The 23,997-nt window shown below is 40.1% G+C and overlaps 1 protein-coding gene across 31 annotated transcripts in view; it reads right to left on the reverse strand.

Annotated features, from left to right (window-relative positions):
• The window catches only part of EPB41L2 (erythrocyte membrane protein band 4.1 like 2), a 271,017-nt gene that overhangs the window by 169,512 nt on the left and 77,508 nt on the right, over positions 1 to 23,997 (reverse strand). For 4 of the 31 annotated variants that reach the window (XM_033867716.2, XM_033867715.2, XM_033867717.2 and 1 more), the window contains one exon: positions 19,509 to 19,611. The exons of the other annotated variants lie outside the window; for them this stretch is intronic. The gene's annotated coding sequence lies outside the window, so the exon portion shown is untranslated. The remainder of the gene's footprint in view (positions 1 to 19,508; positions 19,612 to 23,997) is intronic. 31 annotated transcript variants of the gene reach the window in all.

Below are 23,997 nucleotides of genomic sequence, written 5' to 3' on the forward strand. Positions count from 1 at the left end.
AAAAATTCAACTTTTTCAGGAAAATTCAATTTTTTAAGGAAAATTACTTTTCTCTATACTTGGTATTCCTTATTCTACAATATGAAAATGTTACTGATAATGCTAGAAAATTCTGAGACACATTTCACTGCAATTTCACACATTAAAACCAAAACTTTTTAAAATGTTAGTTATTATAAAAATGAATTTTAAGCGTTGGGGGCTTAATTGCAAGATAACTAAATCTGGAACAAAAATATCTTCTTTTTTGTTCCAATATTAAATCCCATAATTCACCATCACTATTCTAATGCAAAAATTAGTCTTCTAAGAAAGGCACTAAAACTATAATCAAAACTCCAAACCTCCATCCCACCCAACCTCATAGACAGTTTTCCTAGTATATGTGATTATAAGAAAAGTATCTAAGGGCCCCAAACTGAACCAAATGAAGACATCATACGGGTGGGGGGGAAATGCATCTAATAATCAATCCTATCATAACTAATGAAAACAAAATTGAAATTAAATCTCAAAGTATCTGGCTGTCTAAATTTTACACAAGCAAAGAGGGAGTTTAGAAGAACAGTAGCACCACTGACATAAAAAAACAACAGGCAGGCACTTGAAAAGATGCTCAACATCGTTAATCAGAGAAATAAAATTAAAAACACAATGAGATATCACCTCACACCCGTGAGAATGGCTATCTTCAAAAAGAACACAAATAACGAATGCTGACGAGGATGTGGAGAAAAGGGAACCCTCATACACTGCTGGTGGGAATGGAAATTGGTGCAGCCACTGTGGAAAACAGTAGAGAGGTTTCTCAAAAATCTAAAAGTAGAACTACCATACGATCCAGCAATTCCACTCCTGGGCATATATCCCCAAAAAGCAAAACACCAATTTGAAAAGATACATGCACCCCGATGTTCATTGCAGCATTATTTACAATTGCCAAGATGTGGAAGCAACCTAAGTGTCCATCAACAGAAGAATGGATACAGAAGATGCAGTGTATATCTACAATGGAATACTCCTCAGCCATAAAAACGAATGAAATTTTGTCATGTGCAACAACATGGATGGATTTGGAGGGTATTGAGTGAAATAAGTCAGACAGAAAAAGATAAATACTGTATGATATCACTTATATGTGAAATCTAAAAAATAAAACAGATCAGTGAATATAACAAAAAAGTAAGAGACTCATAGATATAGCGAACAAACCAGTGGTTACCAGTGGGGACAAGGAAAGGAGGAGGGGCAGGATAGGGGTAAGGGATTAAGAAGTACAAACTACTATGCATAAAATAAACTACAAGGATATACTGTACAACACAGGGAATATCGCCAGTATTTTATAATAATTATTAATGGAATATAACCTTTAAAAATTGTGACTCACTATGTTGTACACCTGTTACTTACATAATATTGTACATCAACTATACTTCAATTAAAAAATGAAAAAAAAATTTTAATAAAAAACAATAGGGCTTCCCTGGTGGCACTGTGGTTGAGAGTCCACCTGCCGATGCAGGGGACACGGGTTCGTGCCCCAGTCCAGGAGGATCCCACCTGCCGTGGAGCGGCTAGGCCCATGAGCCATGGCCGCTGGGCCTGTGCGTCTGGAGCCTGTGCTCTGCAACGGGAGAGGCCGCAACAGTGAGAGGCCTGCGTGCCGCAAAAAAAAAAAAAAACAATAGGCAGGGACAGCAGACACAGCACACTGTCTCCTCTCTTGCCAAGGATAAAAATACTCAAAGGCCTGGCACCCTGACTAATGGGAAATTTCACAGCTATCTTCAAAAGTGGTACAAACTTGAAAAGTTCAAAAAATAAAATACACTTGATTTCTCTTTTTAAAGATTTGACATATAATTCACATTCCATAAAATTCACCCTTTTAAACTGTACAGTTAGTGATTCTAAGCATATTCAAAAGGTTGTGCAACCATCACCACTGTTTAATCCTAGAACACTTTCATCATCCCCAAAAGAAACACTGTACCATTAATAGTTACTCTCGAGCCTCTCCTTCCTGCAGCCCATGGAAATCACTAAACTACTTTCAGTCTGTATAGATTTGCCTATTTGACATTTCAAATAAATGGAATCATACAACTTGTGGCATTTTCTCTTAGCATAACATTTTCAAGGTTCATCCATGTTGTAGCATGTATCAGTACTATACTTGTTTCTTAAAATATTATTCACCGTCTTTTGCAAATCATATATCTGAGGAGTCCCGTATCCAGAAAATAAAAAGAACTCTTACAACTCAACAATAAAGACCAAAAAAAGAAATTTTCTTGATGGGCAAAGGATTTGAGTAGAATTTCTCCAAAGAAAAAGTGACCAATAAGAACCTGAAATGATGCTGAACATTATTAGTCATTAGGGAAATGTAAATCAAAACCACTATCAGATACCACTTCACATCCACTAGTATGGCTATAATCAAAGGCAGACAGTAACAAGTACTGGTGAGGTTATTGGAAATTTTGGAACATTGCTGGCAAGAATATAAAATGGTACAGCCACTCTGAAAAGCAGTTTGGCAGTTCCTCAAAAAATTAAACATAAAGTTACTGCATGACCCAGCAATTCCACTCCTAGGTATATACCCAAGAGAAATGAAAACGTATGTTTACCACAAAACTTGTAAATGAACGTTTCTAACAGCATTATTTATAACAGTCAAAAAATGTAAACAATCCAAATGCCCACCAACTAAAGAATGGACAAACAAAATGTGATATCCATACAATAGAAAATTAAGTAGTCTTGAAAAGGAAGACTACTGAACCTTGAAAACATTATGCTAAGGAAAAGCCAGATACAAAAGCCCATTTGTATAAAATTTCCAGAAGAGGCAAATCCACAGAGACAAGAAGTAGATTAGTGGTTGCAAAGGGCTGGAAGGAGGCGAGAATGGGAGCAACTGTTAATGGGTACAGGGTTTCTTTTGGGGGTGATGAAAATATTCTGGAATTTGACAGCGGTGATGGTTGAACAGCCTTGTGAATATACTTAAAACCACTGAACTGTAAACTTTAAAGGGGTGATATCTCAATTAAAAAATAGTAACTTTTAAATTGTTACATACTTGTAATAGGCAAGCATAAAAACATTCATTCAGTCAGTCAGCCTGTATTTAATGGGCCCCTACAATATGCCAAGTCCTAGGCACATGAATAAAAGACTACCTTAAGGAGCTAGCAGAGTCGGGGTATAAATAAATGAAGAGCATGCTGCTTAAAAAGCACAGCACAAACCCTTAACGTGGATTAGGAGAAGAGAGTCATTAGGCAAGCCTTTCTGCAAAAGCTGACATCTGAGTTGCTTTAAAATAATAAGTATTCATTATTCAGGCAACAGAATCAAAATGGGAAGCACGTGCCAGGCATAGGCAAGGGTGTAGAAACACGAGGATATTCCTCCTGTAGGAAACTACAAGTACTGAACAACAAAACACTGTACAAGCCAAGTGGGGGCTTGTGAGTGGGGATGTGAGGGAAGGAGGACAGTGAATTGCTGATGATGAAGTAGGAGAAGTAGACAGGAGCCAGAACATAAAAGGTTTTACATGTCACGCTAAGAAAGGTCTGGAGGTTGATTTAAAGGCAATGAGAAGTCATATAAGCACTTTAAGTAGAGGAGTAAAGTAATCCAATTCACATTTGGGATAGCCCGACCTTGCTGTAAAGTACAGGATGAGAGAAAAGAATGAAACAGAAAGGCATCCAGGAGGCTGGTGCTATAATCCAGGCATGATAAGATAATGGTCTGTACTCTGGAGGAAGCAGTGAGGTATAGGATAAGAAACGAATCAAATGGTAAAGACAAAGACTGGACATGACGCAGTGTCTAACTGAAAATAGCAAGTCAAAGAGAAGAAAGAGTCCAGGAAAAGTCCCAGGTTATGAGAGCCTGGGTGATGGTAGAACCATCATAGAAATAGGGAACCCGAGGAAAAGAAGGTCTGGTTGACACAATTAAACTTGATTTTTAGTTCACTGCGACTGAGGAGTCTGTGGCCACTTGACACACAGGTCTTAAAAGGAGACCAAATACGCACTAGAGATACAGATTTGGGAGTTGTCATCACATGAGTGATAGCTAAAAGCACAAGTGACATTGACGCCACCTAGAAAAAAAGTATAGTTCGAGCTTAGAGGGCCCTGAAGAGAACCCTTATAACCACCAACATTTAAGGGCCAGGCAGAGGGAAAAGGCATAACGGTGAGAAGAAATACACAGTGAGACAGGGAGATCAGGGGACAGTAATTCCTTGAGGGCAATGCTACAGAAGAGTAAACAGTTACGTAACTATAACATACACATGTCCAATCTTACATCTTATTCTTATGCACTTGAAGTTCAAAATCATGTCTTCCAGTAAGACCCTCAAGAGTACTTGAACTGGCTCCATATTGCACAGAAAATCTTTTTTCCTTCTTTAAGGTACCATTTTACAGGTACCAATTAAGTGGAAAATATTATTTACATTGATCATGAAATGACCAAAGTTGACTTTCAGCACATATGCTCTAACGGCATTTTGAGAGCTGAATCAATACCCTGGTAAAATTAAAGCAAAAATGCCTCACACTTGTCTGAGCTAACCAAGATAACTGGCAGCTCTCTAATTACTTTGGCTGTGAGAAACAATCTGGAGACTGATCAACTAAAGCTGATTTTGGGTCAAAACATTTCAGAAGCCATGAAATATAAAACTAAAGTTCCCACTATTATGTTAAAAGCATTAATATCTGCATTTTCATCCTAAGCTCCATCACTCACTGCTTACTGGGTCAGACATCACGCTTAGGATTTCTGCTCCTCACAACATCCTACAGGGTAGGTATTAGTCCCACTTTGCGGTAATAAATGAAAGAGTAGAAGTTAAGTGACTTGCCCAAGGCCACTGAATGGAGGACCACACAGCTGTGCACACCTGTACCTTGTAACGCAGTCACAACTCCACTGTGTATGAAACAAGGAATCAACCAGAGCCCTTGGCTTAGTCTTCAAAGAAGATTCATGCCGGTCTGTCAAAACGACTACAGAACAACATGAATCTATTCCGTGATTTGCTATAATTAGCCCTGCCCCTCCCCCAAATAAGAAATACACCAATGAGTTCCCACCACCAAGAAAATCATATTTAAAGGTTATTACCTGGCCATGTAATCACAACTGAGCTGATGGATCAAAACCAAAGACAAGGGCTTCCCTGGTGGCACAGTGGTTAAGAATCTGCCTGCCAATGCAGGGGACACAGGTTCGAGCCCTGGTCTGGGAAGATCCCACATGCCGCGGAGCAACTAAGCCCGTGAGCCACAACTACTGAGCCTGTACTCTAGAGCCCATGAGCCACAACTACTGAGCTCGCGTGCCACAACTACTGAAGCCCACATGCCACAACTACTGAAGCCCACGTGCCACAACTACTGAAGCCCACGTGCCTAGAGCCCGTGCTCCGCAACAAGAGAAGCCACCGCAATGAGAAGCCCACGCACCGCAAGGAAGAGTAGCCCCCGCGCACAGCAACGAAGACCCAACACAGCGAAAACTAAATAAATAAAATTTAAAAAAAAAAAAGACAAGGTCCTACTACAGACACAAAGAGGTAAACCACACCACACCACTGAGTCTCACAAGGCAGTCCTCCTCAACCACAACTGTACTTGCAAGACTTTTAAGTATGAACTTTAGAGCTGAGCAGTGCTGTCCATGCAAAGGGAAATTACAAGATAAAATACAATGGTTAATTGGATTGTAAATATTCAACAATAAGGGTAGATACAATTTATGTAAATAAGTACATTCTTAAAATAGTTTCAAGAGATCAACAGTGTTTAAATCAAACCTAAACACCATCTTCTTTGTTGACAAAATGGTTTCTTGAACAAATTACCACCATCAAGAAAACATGATTATAGCACATCAGTTTACCATAATTATCATGCCTGTAGCGCTCAGAGTTTCCAATGCGGATAAGCCTTTAAATACCACTGCCCACTAAAATGGAAACTCCTGCAGTGGAACACAAGCCCTCTACTAAAATGAAAGCCCCCTGAGGGCTGGGATCTCAGGATCTTTCTCTTTTTTTTCACTGCTATGTTCCCAGCATCTAGACTGGCACATAAGGGGCACCAGAAAGATATTTACTGAATGAGTGTTGTGAGAGCATCTGGCCTAATACCCTCATTTTATCTTAACAACAAGGAAACTGAGACTCAGAAAGACTAAGAGATTTGCCTGAGATCACAAAGCCAGGTGGGCAAAGCCAAAAACAGAAAGAACTACAGTTTCCCAAACTCAAGCAATGCTCATGCTCATTCCACTAAGCTTTAATTACAAATATCTAAAATTCATCGTTAGTATCGTTATATAACATACTAAGTAAAGACCTCTCTACTTATCAGCAACCAAAAAGAACACTGCTGTGAACAGCCAGCCCATTAGACAGTCATGTGGTTTTTAACACAATTACCATGTTGGCATGCTCCATCCGGACTGACAAAAGTGTTCATTATTGTAACAGCTCCGTGAGAAAAAAGCATGCATCACTTAACACACAACCAAGCAGAAAACCATCATCAGTAGAGAATCAGCACTGTTTACGTACGGAGCTGTGTTATGAGAAACTATTCTTTTTTCTGATGCTTAAAAAAGGAGGTAAGTTCCAAGGTGCTGTCACTACCACTAGCTTAAACCACCTACCCTGTAACATTATGCTGCTGGAAAGCGCTAGCCCTTAATCAGAGCACAACAGCAAGCAAAGCCAAGCAAGAAGATACCTGCACAACTCTACACACTCATACAAAGAACTTCAAGCAAGAAGTTCATGCTAATTATTGGGTCCAGATGTTTCCTTAAAACCTTGAGAGAACCAGTGCTACTCTAAGAGACCTCACTGTGAATAAAATCCCTGAACAGGGTAGGTGCTGCTGCCAGCTGAGCGGCTCCCATCCTCTGCTGAGATCACAAGCAACAGGAGGTCTTTGATTTCTATCAACAGAGCTCAATCCATTCGTTAGGGGACTGAAGATTTACAAAAGGGGGAAATACGCATTTCTAAACTTGAAAATGCAGGTATGGAGAGAGGCTTTCCTTTGAGTTTTGAGGCAGGAACAAAATTGTGTGACAAATAACAATTAAACTTAAAAAATACTGGCAACGTGTACACAGTTCCAATTCGGTCATTTTCCACTCTGACAAATCCTGTTTTTATCCGTCGTGTGACCGGGCAGAGGATATGGTGAGCCACTTTCTGATACCTACGATCACTTGCTTATGTTCATCTCCCCAAACAGACTGTAACCCAAGAAAAGGGCTTTTAATAGCCCCACGACCTTCCCTTAAAGCGCTGACTGTGAGAGAAACAAAACAGCAGCCCCAAGAAAGGAATGATTCAGCAACCACCTAACTCTGCTTAGGAAGTAATAAGAGTGATGCTTCTCAAATAACAGCCAACATGTTTTTAAAAAGGGAAGGAGGGGGGCTTCCCTGGTGGCGCAGTGGTTGAGAGTCCGCCTGCCGATGCAGGGGACACGGGTTCGTGCCCCGGTCCGGGAAGATCCCACATGCCGCGGAGCGGCTGGGCCCGTGAGCCATGGCCGCTGAGCCTGCGCGTCCGGAGCCTGTGCTCCGCAACGGGAGAGGCCACAACAACAGTGAGAGGCCCGCGTACCGCAAAAAAAAAAAAAGCGAAGGAGGGAAAAGGAGGAGGAGGAAAGGGAGGAAACAGGAAAAAGAAATATCTGGAGAGGGAGAAGGAATAACAAAAACAGGCAGGCTGAGAGCTGACTGCAAGTAATTCCTCTCCCTTGTAGGTTTATTTTTCTTAAGTGTCAAAAGGTCTAGAAAACACTATATCCCATATCCAAATAAGTACAACTACATTCCAAAGGGACTGTTATGTTAGTTTAAATTATCTATATGGTGAGGATAAACAAGAGTTACTTTTTACATAACTCAATGCTGCCCACCCTAGTTACCTTAATAACACATTATATCGCTTGTTTGGTTTCTTTAAAGGGTAAAGGACCTATAAGAGAGACAGAACTATTTCTATAAAGATATAAGCAAACATCTGGTTTAAATTAAAACCACATATACAAAAGATAGAAACTGTAGCCCTTTACTAATTCAAGTCTAGGCAGGATCGGGTTACATTCAGAGCATGAATTTTCCTCCAACCTTTCTACTTTTTAACAGAACTCAAATTTTGTTCAGCTTTTCTCACTTTTCCCGCTGCGTGCCAGTGGAGGCTGGCTCCAGGTCAGGCCACAAGGTAATGGTCTGCTGGTCTAGGGCAATCATGGTAGTTCCCCTTCCCTTTGCCAAAAAGACATGTAAAAGGTCTGCTGGTGGGGGCTCCTGGGGATAGATTCCTCCTTCTAAAAAGAGCCATGAGACGGCCCCTCTTCTTCTTCTGAAGACTGTATACATGATTCCTAGAAAGGCTGTTACCGTCTTGAATACTCCATGAGACGCGAAGGTCTAAAGACAAAGTAACATATAGTAGAGGGCATTGGCGAGAGGGTCACAGAGAAGAGGACCAGCCCACTGCGCGTGCTACACATGGCCAGGTCCAGCGTTTGAGCTTCCTGTTATGTGAGATAACATACTCCCCTACGGTTTAAACGATTAAGCCGGGGGTGTGGTTACTTGCAGCCACTATTAGCCTCTGTGTAACCTGAGTAAGCATTAGAAAATAAGCCCTAAGAAACTGGGAGCACATGCAGAACCATCTCAGTTAATTATTACTGCCCACTGCCTTTTACGGCCCTCACGCCTAAGAGCTATGGTTGTCGAAATGTTCCACTTTTTTCAGATGCTCAATTTTTAAAAACCTAGTATTTGAGTTAATGTTAGTGAGAGAAACCATTAATTCTTCATCCTAACAACTCTAAATAAAAATGAAACAAATTAAACTTAGAGTTCAAAGTGTAAAGTTCCCCTCCTTCATATATTGGAGAGGAGGGTATATGAAAACCAAGGCAGGGCTTCGCTGGTGGCGCAGTGGTTAAGAATCTGCCTGCCAATTCAGGAGGACGTGGGTTCGAGCCCTGGTCTGGGAAGATCCCACATGCCACAGAGCAACTAAGCCCATGTGCCACAACTACTGAGCCTGTGCTCTAGAGCCCACAAGCCACAACTACTGAGCCAGTGTGCCACAACTACTGAAGCCCGCACACCCGAGAACCCTCGCACCGCAATGAAGAGTAGCCCCCGCTCACCACAGCTAGAGAAAGCCCACGCGCAGCAACGAAGACCCAACACAGCCAAAAATAAATAAAAATTAAAAAAAAAAGAAAACCAAGGCATTATTCTCTACAATGTCCAAGTCAAATAACACCCAAGATAATTGCTAACAATATTATTTGTTAATAGCAAGCCCCTGCTGTTCTCATCAAGTCAAGAAAGAAATCTGTGCCAGGCAGTCTCCTCCACAAGCAACTAGGTCATCGTAGGAAGAGCTGCCCTTCCCTGGAGCTCAGTATACCAGAGGCTGTGCATAAATCGTCAAGGGTCACAATACTGTACATCATTCTCATAATCAAAATGCATATAAACCTTGTCATATGGGGCACTCTGACAGCGCACCCTCACCAAGTGACAGAGACACCCAGAACACTGCTGGCTTCATTAATCAACTATGCACACTGAGTTGTATGGTCAGAATTACTGATGAACTGCATTTGCTCAAATTCCTTCTCTCAGATGGGGCCCTGATTTTTGTAAAGGCCAGAGCTGGAGCTACATTCTTTGTGTGCGAAACGAACTAATCTTTGGATAAAATAACATGATGATTTGGAGATGAAGTCTGGGAACTAAACAGACCAGGATTAGAATTCCAGCTCTGTTTCATACTAGCCACGTAACCACGGACAAGTTATTTAGCGTCACTGAGTCTCATCTTCCTCATAAGCAAAACAGGGATATTAATACATACCTGCCCGGTGACCCTAAGGATTAAATGAGATGCTATACATAAAGTGCCCGGCACATAATAAATTCATAATAAATGGCCGGCCACTGTCATCATATAGGGATTCTATAAAAGAAGGGACTGTATCTGTTTCTTCACTAATGGTAGTGACAGAATCAACAGTAAGGACAGAAATAACAATAAATAATGATAATATGAGCTATCGGTTGAGCAGTATTCCAGAGACTCTGCATGTCGCAATTCCTTTAATTCACAGCCCTCTGAGGTAGGAACTAAAATTACTCCCACGTTGCAGATGAAGAAGGTAAAAGGAGGATAAATAACATGAGCAGAGCTACACAACCGATAAATGGAAGAGGCAGGACCCAGACCCAGGCCAGCCAGCTCCAGAGGCTTTAGGCAATCCTGCCACCAGTCCCAAACAACTTCACTGTTCTACAACCAGCACCTAGCATAATGCCTTACAGTTCATTACTTGCTGAAAAACAAAAATCAATAAGCTATTACTACCATTTGGTAGTTTACAATCCTAAGCAACATGTTCTAATTGAGCCCCTGATAAGTTTTACCCACTTTCAGGATGTGGGTTATATCACTATCTAAGCCCCTTCTTTCAAAACAAATGTTTTTTGAGGACTTTCATAGCATACGTACCAGATATCAGCAATACAGATGAAAGAAGCCCACTCCCAGCCTAGTGGGGGACAGAGGTACCAATATTAGCATTAACATATACTTAAACCACTTGTCACTAATTCAGAAAGTTTGGTAATTTAGATTTCGAAATTAGTTTTGAAAAGCTGACATGGTTTTCTTTAAAACTACCACTGTTGGGCTTCCCTGGTGGTGCAGTGGTTGAGAGTCCGCCTGCCGATGCAGGGGACACGGGTTCGTGCCCCAGTCCGGGAAGCTCCCACATGCCGCGGAGCGGCTGGGCCCGTGCGCCATGGCTGCTGAGCCTGCGCGTCCGGAGCCTGTGCTCCGCAACGGGAGAGGCCACAACAGTGAGAGGCCCGCGTACCCAAAAAAAAAAAAAAAAAAAAAAAGTACATTAAAACTACCACTGTCATCTCTTCAGGAAGTCACACATGGGAAAGCTTGGTTAAACACTCATAAAATACAAACAGGCATCATAATTTTTAAGGAGCACTTAATTCTCACTCTCAATTATATTTGCTAGAAACATGTTTGCTCTCTAGCAAAACTTAAGTAATTTGAATAAAAAGCCAAATAAAATAGTACTGATTATAAATTCCCCCAACATCAAAAACTCCAAAACAAATTAAGTCGGCTAGGCTGACCAACCCCCCACAAGAGGGAAAAAAGTGGCTACTGGATGAGTACAGAGTCAACAGGAAGAAAAGAAATACAAGGGACACATGAACCCATGAGAAGATGCTTACCACACCCATAGTAAAATAAATACAAGCTAAAAATTCAGAATGGAAAAATCCAAAAGCTCAGTTATGTAATCATTGATCAAGACTATGGCAACAGAGGCATTCTCAGAGAGCTACCAGTAGAAGAGTAAAATTATGTACGGATGATTCACTCTAACACTGCCTGTAACAGCAAAAGATCAATGTCCATCAATAGGTGACATTATGCTAAATTCATATGACAGAATACTGTGCAGCTATAAAGAATTAAAAAGAGGAAGGTTTCCACTCCTGTTACAGAAGTATCTCCAAGTTACCATGTTAAGCATAGAAAGCAAGATTCAGATGGCACATATGATATGCCACACCTTGTGGGTTGAAAGCAAAGCGTGTGGGAGGTGTAAATATGTGAACCCACATGCACATGTTTGCCTGTATATGCATATAGAAAATAGCAGTGATTGTGGGGAATGGCAGTTGACCCTGGGTAGATGAGGTACAAAGGAGCAGATATGGAGACAAAGTTTTCACTGAGCAGAAGTCTGCACAAACTGAAGCCCATAAACACTTTAGTAGGAAGGCAATACTTACGCATTAAAATATCTTACGCATTAAGTGAACCCAGCACAAGTGGTCGGCTTCCTTGGGGACAACCCGAATGCCACACTGCCACAAGTGACGGTGTCACCTTGCCCTGTCACATAGTTCTGGCCTCAGAACAGTCTGGGTGCAAAAGCCTTCCAGTCTATTCCAGCTTAGCAGCAGCATTAAGATAACCTAAAATGAAACTCATTTCCTGGCATATGATGTTTAAGATTATCTCTATATCCTCAAAGAAACCGATTTCTGCTAACCTCCGATTCAGCATACTTCACAAACCCACCTCTTACCCTGTACAGACTGCTCTCCAAAGTGGGACAAGCTCAAAACCTAAGCTTTTAGAGCAGCCAGACACCTTTTAAGAAGTATATCAAGTATCTATTAAAAAAACAACTTATAGTTTTTCCTAATAGTTCCTTAGGAAACCTTGCTAGCTTTTTATCCTTCTTCTCCTCAGCGTGGAGTTAAAACAAAAAGCTGTCTTTTGCTAACAACTGGTGCCTATGCAGGTAGGCCAAAAAGATTATTCCTAAATTCTCTGCTGGAGGAGTTGGAACAGGGAACTTGGAAACAGATTTCTCTGAAAGTTGAGGAAATGTTTTCAAAGGAGAGTAAAACAGAATGGGAAGATTCTTACTAAATTCCTAAGCTGGTCACACACAAGCATCTCCAATCTTGGTCAGCAGTTTCCTCACTTATAGGGAAAGGCAGGAATAAAATTGGCTTGACCAGCGCAAGGATGTCATGTTTCCTGTCTACACCCCTCCCCTGCCCAGCATCTGCTCCTCTGCGCCCATGAAGGGGGGAATCTTCTGTGCAGATGAGTAACTGCATGTTCCCAGTGCACTGTTGTTATGCATCCGGTGGCTTCTCGATGTCTTTTGTGACGTTTCTAGTGTTCGGGGAGCATTTATTTGGACCACCATCATTAAACAGAACATTCTAGAGAGAAGAAAAATACACTTTTGTGCAGTTTCTTTTGATAATGTCATAACCAGGCTCAAAACAGAGCAAAAACACCACCAAAATTCCCTCCTGGTGGTTACAGATACCAGGGAGTATACTTTGTCTGAGCTCATCCCACAACTACCTTCTGCATGGGATCCCTACTCAGCCCCATCGGTAAACTCACTTAGTATTAACTGGTAATCTACAACCAGTCTAATACTATTTTTCTATGAATCGAACTCTAAATTCTTTAGCTAGAAAAATGACAGCAGTTCGGCAGGCTTTTCCCAAATAAGCTAACGACAAATCCACCAAGGTTAACTGCACAGGATAAATGCACAGGCTGCAGACGCTGCACTTTAATAGGTCATAAGACAAAAGCCTGTCAGACTCAATCAACTCCCCACACTATGACAAGGCCACCAGGCTGGAGCCTACACTGATCTCGCGCTTTCAAATCCTCTTCTCCATAAGCTTTGGAATGCTGCAGTTGACAGGCGTAAATATCTAAACCTTGTCAAATACAGAATTCACTTTTTAAGTTTTGGTCATTAGCTCTTCTGCCATTTTACAATATTTACAGCACTGCCAAAGAGTTATGTCAACGCATAGCATGTATTTTTAAAATATGAGACTATAAACTGAACGATTTTTCTCGCTTAGGTAAGCAGATCCCAGTGTTGACGCCAGTCTTCCAGTTGGTCAGCAGAAGGTGCCGTAGACTGTTAGCATGTGGACCCTACAAGCCTGGTATGATAAAAGCAACTTTCACCAGGCGGGAAAAGCTGTAACTACAATGGAATTACAGACATTCCATTTGGAATGCTTAAAAACTTTTTTCCCCCAAGTAGTTCTACTGTGAGCATTGGTTTAGTTCAAAACTACTCAGCAAAAGCTTCAAATAACTACTTTTTAGGTGGGGCTGGCCAGAACGAGTTTTTACTTTGGCTAAATATATTTGTTTCTTTGGAGGTAAGATTCTCAAAATTCAACATCTGTAAACGTGATTTGGTGGAGGAGTCTGCTGGAGAATACGCCAGGCATTCAACCCTTGGAATCCACCAAAAATTTCAAGCCAACAAAATGTCAAAGTTTAAAATTTCCCTTTCCAACTTTGTGATCCAGCTATGACGTTAAACTATAGGTCATCAATATACCATACAACGTGCAATGGAACACTCCAAAGGAGATGGTCCACAGGGGAGGTGCGGGTCCTATGAATGGCTGTCCAGATCATCGGCATCAACTCCACAGTCATCTATTCCCTCACCCGAGTTGCCAATAATTTGAAAAGACAATTCTTTGTTGAACCTAAAAAATAGAAAACTTAAACTTCACAAGGATACATGCACCCCCCAAAAAATACTAGGTAATTACCTCAGTCTTATAAAAACATTCCCTGCAGTGTCAACAATAAAGAAGGAACTTACAGAGGTCATCTGGCCATCACAGTAGTACTGCTTTTCACTTTGTTAGAAAGTAGCATCAAAGCAAGGTTCTTTTTGAAGGAAGGTTGTTAGACTGGTAAAGTATATCAAGAAAAAGCATAAAGACGATTTTTTCTAAGTCTGGATGCTTGAATCTGGGCAACACGGTGAGTTTTCACATTTCTTCAATGTAACAACAGATTAAATATTCGGTAAAAGATGTTGATACCTATTATTCAATTAATATTTACTTAGGCTGTGACAGCATTAAAACAATGTACAATTCTTGATAGTTCTTAATGGCCACTCATCTGCAGATTCTAAAAACAAATTCAAATCTCTGCTAGCCACAATACATTTTTTTAATCAAAGGAGTTAATTTATAAAATGCTTCATCTTCGTGCTAATTAAATAGAAATCTATCATCCTTTAACATGTTAAAAAAAATAAACTGTACACTATTAACCTTACATATAGTCCTCACTGTGCTTTAGGAATAATTAACTTTCGTATAGTGTACTGTACCACTGAACAAATCAATTGTGAAACAGCAGGGCAAATATATAAAACCAGCTGGCTTCATTATTCTCATAGGTCAAACCTAAAAAAGCAATTATGTTAAAGATAACCTAACAAAATTTAACATTTGAATTTTGCAAATAAATGGTCTAAAAGTACATACGTACGTTTCACAGTGCTTGGTTCAAATATAACTGAATATATTCCCTTGCCAGATAGTACACATAATCAGATTCCATCTACCCTGTACATTAGTATTATCCAAATTTTCAGTCTCCTAGATACTGATAGTCCCAAAGGCAAACTTTCTTCAAAAGCAAAAACAAACAAGCATGTATCACCAAACCTAACTGCTACAACAGAAATTTCCTAAAAATCTCCCCCTTCAAATACATACTCAGCTTTTAAAAAAGTACATCGAGCCTGTTGTCTGCTGTTCCCTGTCATTAGAAGACTCGAAAGCTGATGGAAATCCAGCTTCCAACAGCTTAATGAGCAAGACCGGCCCCACCCAGGCCAGACCCTGCTGGAAAAGGGCATGCTCAGTAGAAAAGCCCAGCTAGGTTCCAAGTTACTTCATTCCTCAGCTAGAAAATCCACATGGGTCAAAGAAACAGTCATCCTCCTGCTGCCGGTTCTACCCACTAAAGGAAGAACATTTTACATAAAGAATAGTTTTAACGGTACAATTGTAATCCTATGATTATAATTGCTTACTTACTATTCTACTACTGCTAGGAATTCTTTCCTCATTTTTTTGTATCGCGTTTACATTGCTTTGGGTTTGCACCCCTCAACTTTGTTTTTATTTCGTGTCATTTTAATCCACCCATAAATAGACACCAAAAGTACTGATACATGTGTACCACATATAGTCTAATCAGCTTTATTTATAAACTGATATATACATTTTGGTATTGAAAAACCACTCAAATATATAGATATTTCATTTTTAAATACTGAAAACTGGATTTTGATTCATTTGTAAAAGAATTTGCTTATTCACTCACAGTATTTAAATGGAGGCTCATTTTAATCTAGATTTATAGGTATTATCATATAGTTACAAAGTTGATAAAGCTCTGTTTTATTATTGTACTGTCATCCTAAACTGAGCAATGATGGATACAAAAGGTAATCCTACATCCATTTGTCATAATACAACTACATATGGAAGCAAAAACTTAAAGTCACTATAGGAAATATTTTAAGATTCAGGTCAGAGAGATCTGAAAAACAACCTATCTTCCTTTATTCTACAATACCAACACACCCCCCCTTTACATTTCCGCAATTTAAATTCTGCTTGTTTTTTCCCCCAGAATAGATATTTACATTAACAAATCAGGACCAAGATAGTCAGACCCTTTATGGCTGGATCCACGTACGCATTTGTATAACTTGACCCTGCTACTGTACCACACTGCTCCCCTAACAAACAATTCTTAAGTCAATGAGTATTATATGTTCACATTAACCTACCATAGTCTTAAAAAAAAAAATAAAAGAAAGGTGTTTTTTATTACGAACAAAACACATTAGATACTTAAATAAACAAGATATCGCTCCTAGAGAAAAGGTAAGGTTTGCTTTACAGGAACTTAATGAAAATATGTTTCAGTAGCAGCTCTGAAGAGATTAACCTCTGTCAAAATGAACAAACATAAAACTTAAATTTAAAAAAAAAGGGCTTCCCTGGTGGCGCAAGTGGTTGAGAGTCCGCCTGCCGATGCAGGGGACACAGGTTCGTGCCCCAGTCTGGGAAGATCCCACATGTCGCTGGGCCCGTGAGCCATGGCCGCTGAGCCGGCGCGTCTGGAGCCTGTGCTCCGCAATGGGAGAGGCCACAACAGTGAGAGGCCCGCGTATCAAAAAAAAAAAAAAAAAAAAAGACATTCTATATAATGGAAGTAAACTTCACTATCCACCCACCACAAAGTTTTCACTGGTTCACAAAAGGGCAATTTGGTGATTTTTTTTAGTAGAGCCAATTTTATTCAATTCAAAGCATCTTTTATTCAGACTGTATTCCTCCTACATTGTTTAAATGCTGTATTTTTTCAATAAAAACCGCAGTAGAATGGCATTTACTTCAATATGCTTACTTGGAAAAATACTGGCTCCAAACCTTTTTCTAAAATGTATTGCTCCATAGAATGCAGAAGTCTCAGAACTACTGACATGAGCACTGGATCCAGTGAAGCTGACATTGGTAGATCTCTACAATTGTCCCAGGCATCTCTCATCACCCCTGTGCCTCCTAACTCCCCTACTTCCATCGACTGAACTGCATCTCCCCAAAATTCACGTATTGAAGCACTAACCCTCAAAGTGATAGTAGCTGGAGATGGGACCTTTGAGAGATACTTAGATTTAGATGAGGCCATAAGGGTAGGGTCATCGTGATGGAATTAGTCGCCTAAGAAGGGACACCAGACAGCTTGCTCGTTCTCTCTCGCTCTCTCTCATCTCGCCATGTGAGGACACAGAGATCAGGCAACCACCTACAAGCCAAGAAGGGGGTCCTCACCAGAAACTGACCACGCTGGTACTTTGATCTTGGACCTCCAGCCGCCAGAAGCATGAGAAACAGACTTGCTGTTTAAGCAAGAGAGTATATGGCCTTTTGTTATGGAAGCCCAAGCTGACTAAGGCAGCTACTTTCTTAATAATAGAACCCAACGCTACTGCTCAAGGTCTTCTGCTGGCTTCAATCCTGCCCATAAGACATCAGAATCTCATTGTTCGAACAAAGGTTAAGAGAATTAAGACAGAAGGTGAGTTCTGTGGCACTATGTTTTGGAAAAAGAACAAACCATTAATACAGTGGATAAAAGAGAACCCAGAGAATTTAAATGAGTTTCCAAACTCATATACCCAATAAGTGGTAGAGCCAGAATTTACACCAATTTGGTCTGCCTCAAAGCCTACTAGTGGCGCTGGTGGTACAGTGGGGAGCATAGTTACCTTCCAAAGCCAATGCACTTTTCCACCAATGCTGCATTACCTCAATTTCAACACCCTTGCTTTCCAAATGAGTAAATTAAACCCAAAGAAGTGAAATAACTTATAAATAAGGTTACTCAGTGGGTTACTGGCAGAGAAGTTACTGAATACAAACGAGGTCCAGTGTCATTTAAATTATTTCCAATAAGATTTTAAACACGTTAAAGTACATAAAATACTTATGCTGAAACATCCACAAATGTCTAAATATAAAAAAATTGTTCATATGAACGTGTATCCATTACACCTGTCTTAGAAAGATCCTAAATAGCCTCGTTTTGACACTGTTTTGTTGCTCCATTAAAAAGGGAAATTAGACGTTTATCCTCAGAATATTATATTTTAAGTATTCAAGGGAGTTGGCTGGGAGCAGGGGGGGAGGAGGGGTTTCCTACATTTGTATATGTGAGTTTGATGTGTAAACAGAATCAAACACAGTATCATAATTTCTTGACTTTTAAAAAGTGTCCTGGGACTTCCCTGGTGGTCCAGTGGTTAAGACTCTGTGCTCCCAAGGTAGGGGGCCTGGGTTCGATCCCTGGTCAGAGAACTAGATCCTGCATGCGGTAACTAAAAGAGCCCTCACACGGCAAGGAAGATCCCACGTGCCACAACTAAGACCCAGCGCAGCCAAATAAATAAGTTAAGTAAATAAATAAATAAATATATATATGTCCTACTTCCTGCCTTAGAAGAAAAGGAATGGAACTGAATAAGATGTGGAGGATGGAATAACCTGATGGTCACTCAAAGCTCCAAAACCATAAGGGACACAAACTCTGTGCCACACAAACTCAGTGTCACAGAAAGACAATGAGGAAGATGGTTCCTTTCAGTCTCCCACCTTTATTCATCCAGCCTCCATTTGAGAAGCAATCATCATCTGTCAAACCAGAAAAAAAGCAAACACAACTTTCTGGCATAACCCTAAAATAACCTAAAAAGTACTGCAAAAAATAGAAAACCACCCCTCTGTTTCTGACTCTACTGATTTTACAGAGAATCCAACCTTCCTATATACCAATCATCATGCAAGACTATCCTTCCTGAATAAACATGGAGAAAAGTTTTACGACTCTCTCAATCTGGATGAACTTCAACTGGTCTATGGAATTTTCTAACAGTCCACGTTTCGTAGGATCATTGCTATCTGGTGTCAACAAAAGAGAAAAAAACAAACCAAACAAAAAACAAAAAAACAAAACAACCACTACACTACTTCCACGGCTATGCCGAAGTTATCTTTTGACCACACACCAGCGCGGTTTAACTTCTCTCAGGCTCTAAACCCAGAATAATTTGCACAACTGCACATGAGCCATTCACAAAGTCTCTTTCCTACCACATTTTGTAAAATGTAACATTAGAAAGTATTACAGATTTATGAGACTCTGGGAAAGAAAAGTTCTGTATGACCCCAGATTTTTACAGGGGGTTTGGAGAGAGAGCAGGTACAGGAGGGAAGAAAAAGAATAAAGGGATGGCGGTTGGGAATCTCTAAAAAAAAGTTAATGTTTTGAAACCATCTAAAAAGTGTTAGGACAAAGCAATAACCAATCCACCCCCCCTTTTTTTTTTAACTTCAAAACTCAAAAGCATCACTATTAGAATTACACATTCAGACCAGTACAGTAATCCAGCATTTACTTTAAAATGTATTATTTTCATTCCACTTACGTCTAAGAAACATTTGCTGAGTTCCTCCTTCACTCCAGACACTGGTCTAAGCCCTTAGGACTGGAAAGTTCTTCCCCACACCAGCCCTCAGGGAATTCACAGTCTAGCAGGGAAGACAGATATATAAACAAATAATTATACCACATGTGATAAGGGCTATAACAGAGGTACAGGAAAGACACAGCAAAGTGGACAATTCCCTTGGGGAGGACAAAGAAGGCATTACGGGATTACAATGTTTAGGCTCATTCGTCTCACATTTAAGATGAACAAATGCTACGGCTAATAACGTGGTAATGACCCTCCTTGCCTTACAGATTAAAAAATAAAAGTACTTATCACAAAGCCCGTCACATGCAAAGCAGAAACAAAGATCATACTAGCACCTGTGCAACACCCTACATATGACTGAGCAAAATGGGGTTCTTATAGAATAAAGAAATATAGAACCAAAAGAGATCTCAGCATTTATGTACCTCTAGTTCTTGCCTTTCATACACGGGGAACCTGAAACCCAGAAGTTAGGTTACTTGTCCAGGTTACACAGTAAGTCAGGAGCAGAACCCAGACTAGATGTCAGATTCTGCCTAATAATTCCATTGCCTTTCCCTATTGCAGACTGCCCTGCCCAGATGTGAAGGAAAGGGACGAGACACTGTTGAGGAGACAACCAGCAATAGAGACCCTTTATGGCTGTCCAAGGCCCAGAAGAAACAGAGAGCCCTGATGCTAGACATCCAGCAGACCCCAAAAGCTCCCCAACTCTGCCCCACCCTCTAGACCCAAGAAAAATCCTACACCTTCCCACTCCCCCCAAAGTTATGTTTCCGAAATAAAGAGGTCATTGCCGAGAAATTATTTACTCTTCCCAATCTGCAGCAACATTAAATTCATGCTCCAACAGTCTGGACGTATCTCCATGTTGTCACTTAGCTAACGAAGTCTGTAAAACGAAGGTACCAGGAGATAACCTGCCAATATAATTGGATTCTTGTGAGCATCACAGGATAGCCACCACAATAGCTACCGGTAAAGTGCAAAATGCTAAATGAATGCAAATTACTATTAAACACAGAATTTCAATCATCAAAAACATTCATCTAGGCTTTCTCCTCAAAATGGTTGAATATATCATTACATTTATTCTTACAAGTCAAATATTAACCTATAGTAATCTTCGACCATTTATTTAGGTTTTTTACTCAACTTGTAGAAGGAAAACTGTTCCCCCACCCTAATCTACCCTCCATCCTTTCCCTTCTTTTCTTTCTTTCCCTTTAAAATGGCCACTACGATTTCCAAGACTCCCTACTAGAACCACATAAACATCAAACCTGTCAACACAAGTTCTTTTCAAAAACATGTTGTAGAAAGTTGAACACTTGAGACAAGCCGGGGAAATGTTAAGGTGTATGCAACACGCAGTGCACAGCTACACGTCATGCCCTAGGGAGGTACAACCCCATCTAGGGGTCTCCTCCTCACTTCACCTGCATCATAGCCAACCTTCAGCCTGATATCTGCCATCTACATGGTTTGGGCACTTGTCTGAGAATCCAGTGTACTTCCAACCCTCCACACCTTTATTAGCTCCATAATTTGAAACCGTAGCTCCACTCCTTTCTTTCCGTAGCTTCATCTTTAAAACTTACCCCTCCGAACTTGGATTATGAAAGAAAACCCTAAGCACAAGTGCTAATACATTCTCAAGCCACAGCCCCTGCCCATCCAAAACAATAAACCAAGATACAACATTTATATTTACAACATAAACAATAAACAACATTAAGCTAGAGTATTCACCATTACCTGTGCCTATGAGATCTTGAATTCTGTACTTTTAGGTTTTGCTAAGATCTGTTCATCCAATGAGGAACTGCTCTTTGCCTACTGATAGCTGCTGACAATACACACCTGTGTAAAACTTGGCTCCAGCAGCGCAAAAGAGTATTTAAATAAATAACTATATCCCAAAGAGAATAAGAGCTAAAATATAGGCATAAACATTTCAACAATACAACTGACTTGACGAGGGAAGCATCCCGAGGTGACATTTGAGCTGACCTTGAAGGAGAAGGGGGAGCTTACTGGGCCGATTGTAAGCGGGTAGAAGCACACCCCTCACCATTGGAACACTAAGTGAAGGGCACGGAATCATGAAAGATAAAAGCACTGCAGGGTTTCCCTGGCGGCACAGTGGTTGAGAGTCTGCCTGCCGATGCAGGGGACAGGGGTTCGAGCCCTGGTCTGGGAAGATACCACATGCCGCGGAGCAACTAGGCCCGTGAGCCACAACTACTGAGCCTGCGCGTCTGGAGCCTGTGTTCCACAACAAGAGAGGCCACGATAGTGAGAGGCCCGCGCACCGCGATGAAGAGCAGCCCCCGCTTGCCGCAACTAGAGAAAGCCCTCGCACAGAAACGAAGACCCAACACAGCCAAAAATAAATAAAGAATTATTTTTAAAAATAGACTACTGTGTAGATAATTTAAAAAAAAAAAAAGAAGAAGAAGAAGTTCAGGTTGCGGGAAGATATATATGTACCAGAGATGTTCTGGTTGTTTTGTTTGGTGCAGGCTTTTGGTAGGAAAGACAAAGTAGGGAAAGGTTTAAGATACAAAGGAGAAAAAGGAAAATGAACGTCAGGTAGTTTAGAAGAGAAAGAAAAACGATCAAAACCTCGAGAGAAGAGTTTAGTCTTGGACAGCAGGAGGGACACCTCTAGCCTGGAGACCAAAGAGAAGGTAACTGGAAATATACATGGGCTGGAAGAGGAAGAGGTTTAAGAAAGCTAGAAAGACAGCAGTGCACCTGGAGTCCTACTCTCCTTCCCAAATAACTTTGATAACTTTGGAGCATTTAAAAGAGGGGGAAAATAAAACAAGACAAGAGAAAATATAGTCAATCTCCTAAAATACATTCATTAGTAATTCTCTTAGCATTCATGTCAACATAGGATTCAAGACGGGTTAAACTGAACAATTTTCAACATGACAAGTTATTGGCATTGTAAACATTTCAAACCTTGGCGTGCCCCACATAATCTGCTATCTTCTAATATATAAACTGATTTGTAAATCAACATCTATTAAATTACCAAGAATATAATAAAATGAGTGCTATCTTCATATCTTCTGTATAGAGGCAGAAAAAGAAGCTAAAAAATAAGTCACTGAAATCACAAGGTTTGGAGAGGGGTATTTTGTTTTGCTTTAATTATAGCATGTGCCAAGGGCTTGGCTAAATCTATTTTACAAGATACAATAACTATAACTGTAATTCCTATTCTCAAACTGTGAAGCCTATGTCTCAATAAGATGTCAGTTTAAAAGACAAGACAATAAAGACCACGGTCACCACCAGAACCCCATAAGAATATGTGAAAGCTTATAAAACAAAACTCCTTTTATAGAGTTGAATCCTTTCCAGGGTGGGTCTTTAAGACATTCTGACAGTACACACAAATACTATCTCTGGAACAAAACCAAAAAGGCACAGCTGCAAGACATCTTCCACTGCAGTTATAACTGACTCAATAGCAGTCCTTCCTTTGAGCAAGAGAGTCTATGAAAGCCAGAAGCAGAGCTATTTTCCCCTACAAACTGCTTAGTAGAATCACTTTCTCCTGATCCAAAATTGTAGCTTTATTAAAAAGCTAAAACAGACAACATGCAAGTACAACTTCATAATAAATTTATAAAAGAAAATATAAATAAACCTTGAAAAAAGTATCTATATATGGTTTCCATTAAGAAAAATCCCCAACTGAACCAAAACTATCCTATAATACAAGGATATACACATTTTTTAAATTACAACCCATCACCATCACAAACAGGAAATTTGGATTTGCCTTAACAGAATTTTTTCCCCAAATCTCTAAGGAGTAGCAGTGACCAAAAAAATTTAGATGATTAGTGTTAATATTCTCAATGCTGACTTGAACTTTTGATATCTGGATATTTGTGACAGCTAAGAATAAAAAAGTCAAAGACCTTTTGAAATCAATTAGGTATAACCCCAACATAAGAAAAACAATTCAAGTAACCAAATCAATACTTTATTTGTGATGCTTTCCAAGCTGGAGTTTTGACTACGTTTCTATAGCAACATCAACAAAATACTCTTATACAAATATGTCTGCACCCAAGATGAAAACCACTAACCACTTCTCTAGTTCATTCTTACTGGCTTCCAACCAAAACAAATTAAGAAAAAAAAAAAAATCAGCCTTCCTAAACTTCATTCCAGAAACTTCAAAACCTAAGGCTTAAGTATGTAACAGTTGCAGTTAACCACAACTGTGAGATATTCTCAAATTCTTCAGAAGGGAGGTTAATGACAGAAGGTATAATTTTATTACTTTTCTGACAATAACACATTAGGAACAACAACAGAGATGAGAGTGGAAGAAATTACTAACAAATGACTTACTGGGAAAATTATCTAAATTCTAGAGAAATAGAACACTGAAAACTGTGCCAAAATG

Source organism: Tursiops truncatus, chromosome 12, assembly GCF_011762595.2.
Source record: "Tursiops truncatus isolate mTurTru1 chromosome 12, mTurTru1.mat.Y, whole genome shotgun sequence".
Taxonomy (NCBI): Eukaryota; Metazoa; Chordata; class Mammalia; order Artiodactyla; family Delphinidae; genus Tursiops; species Tursiops truncatus.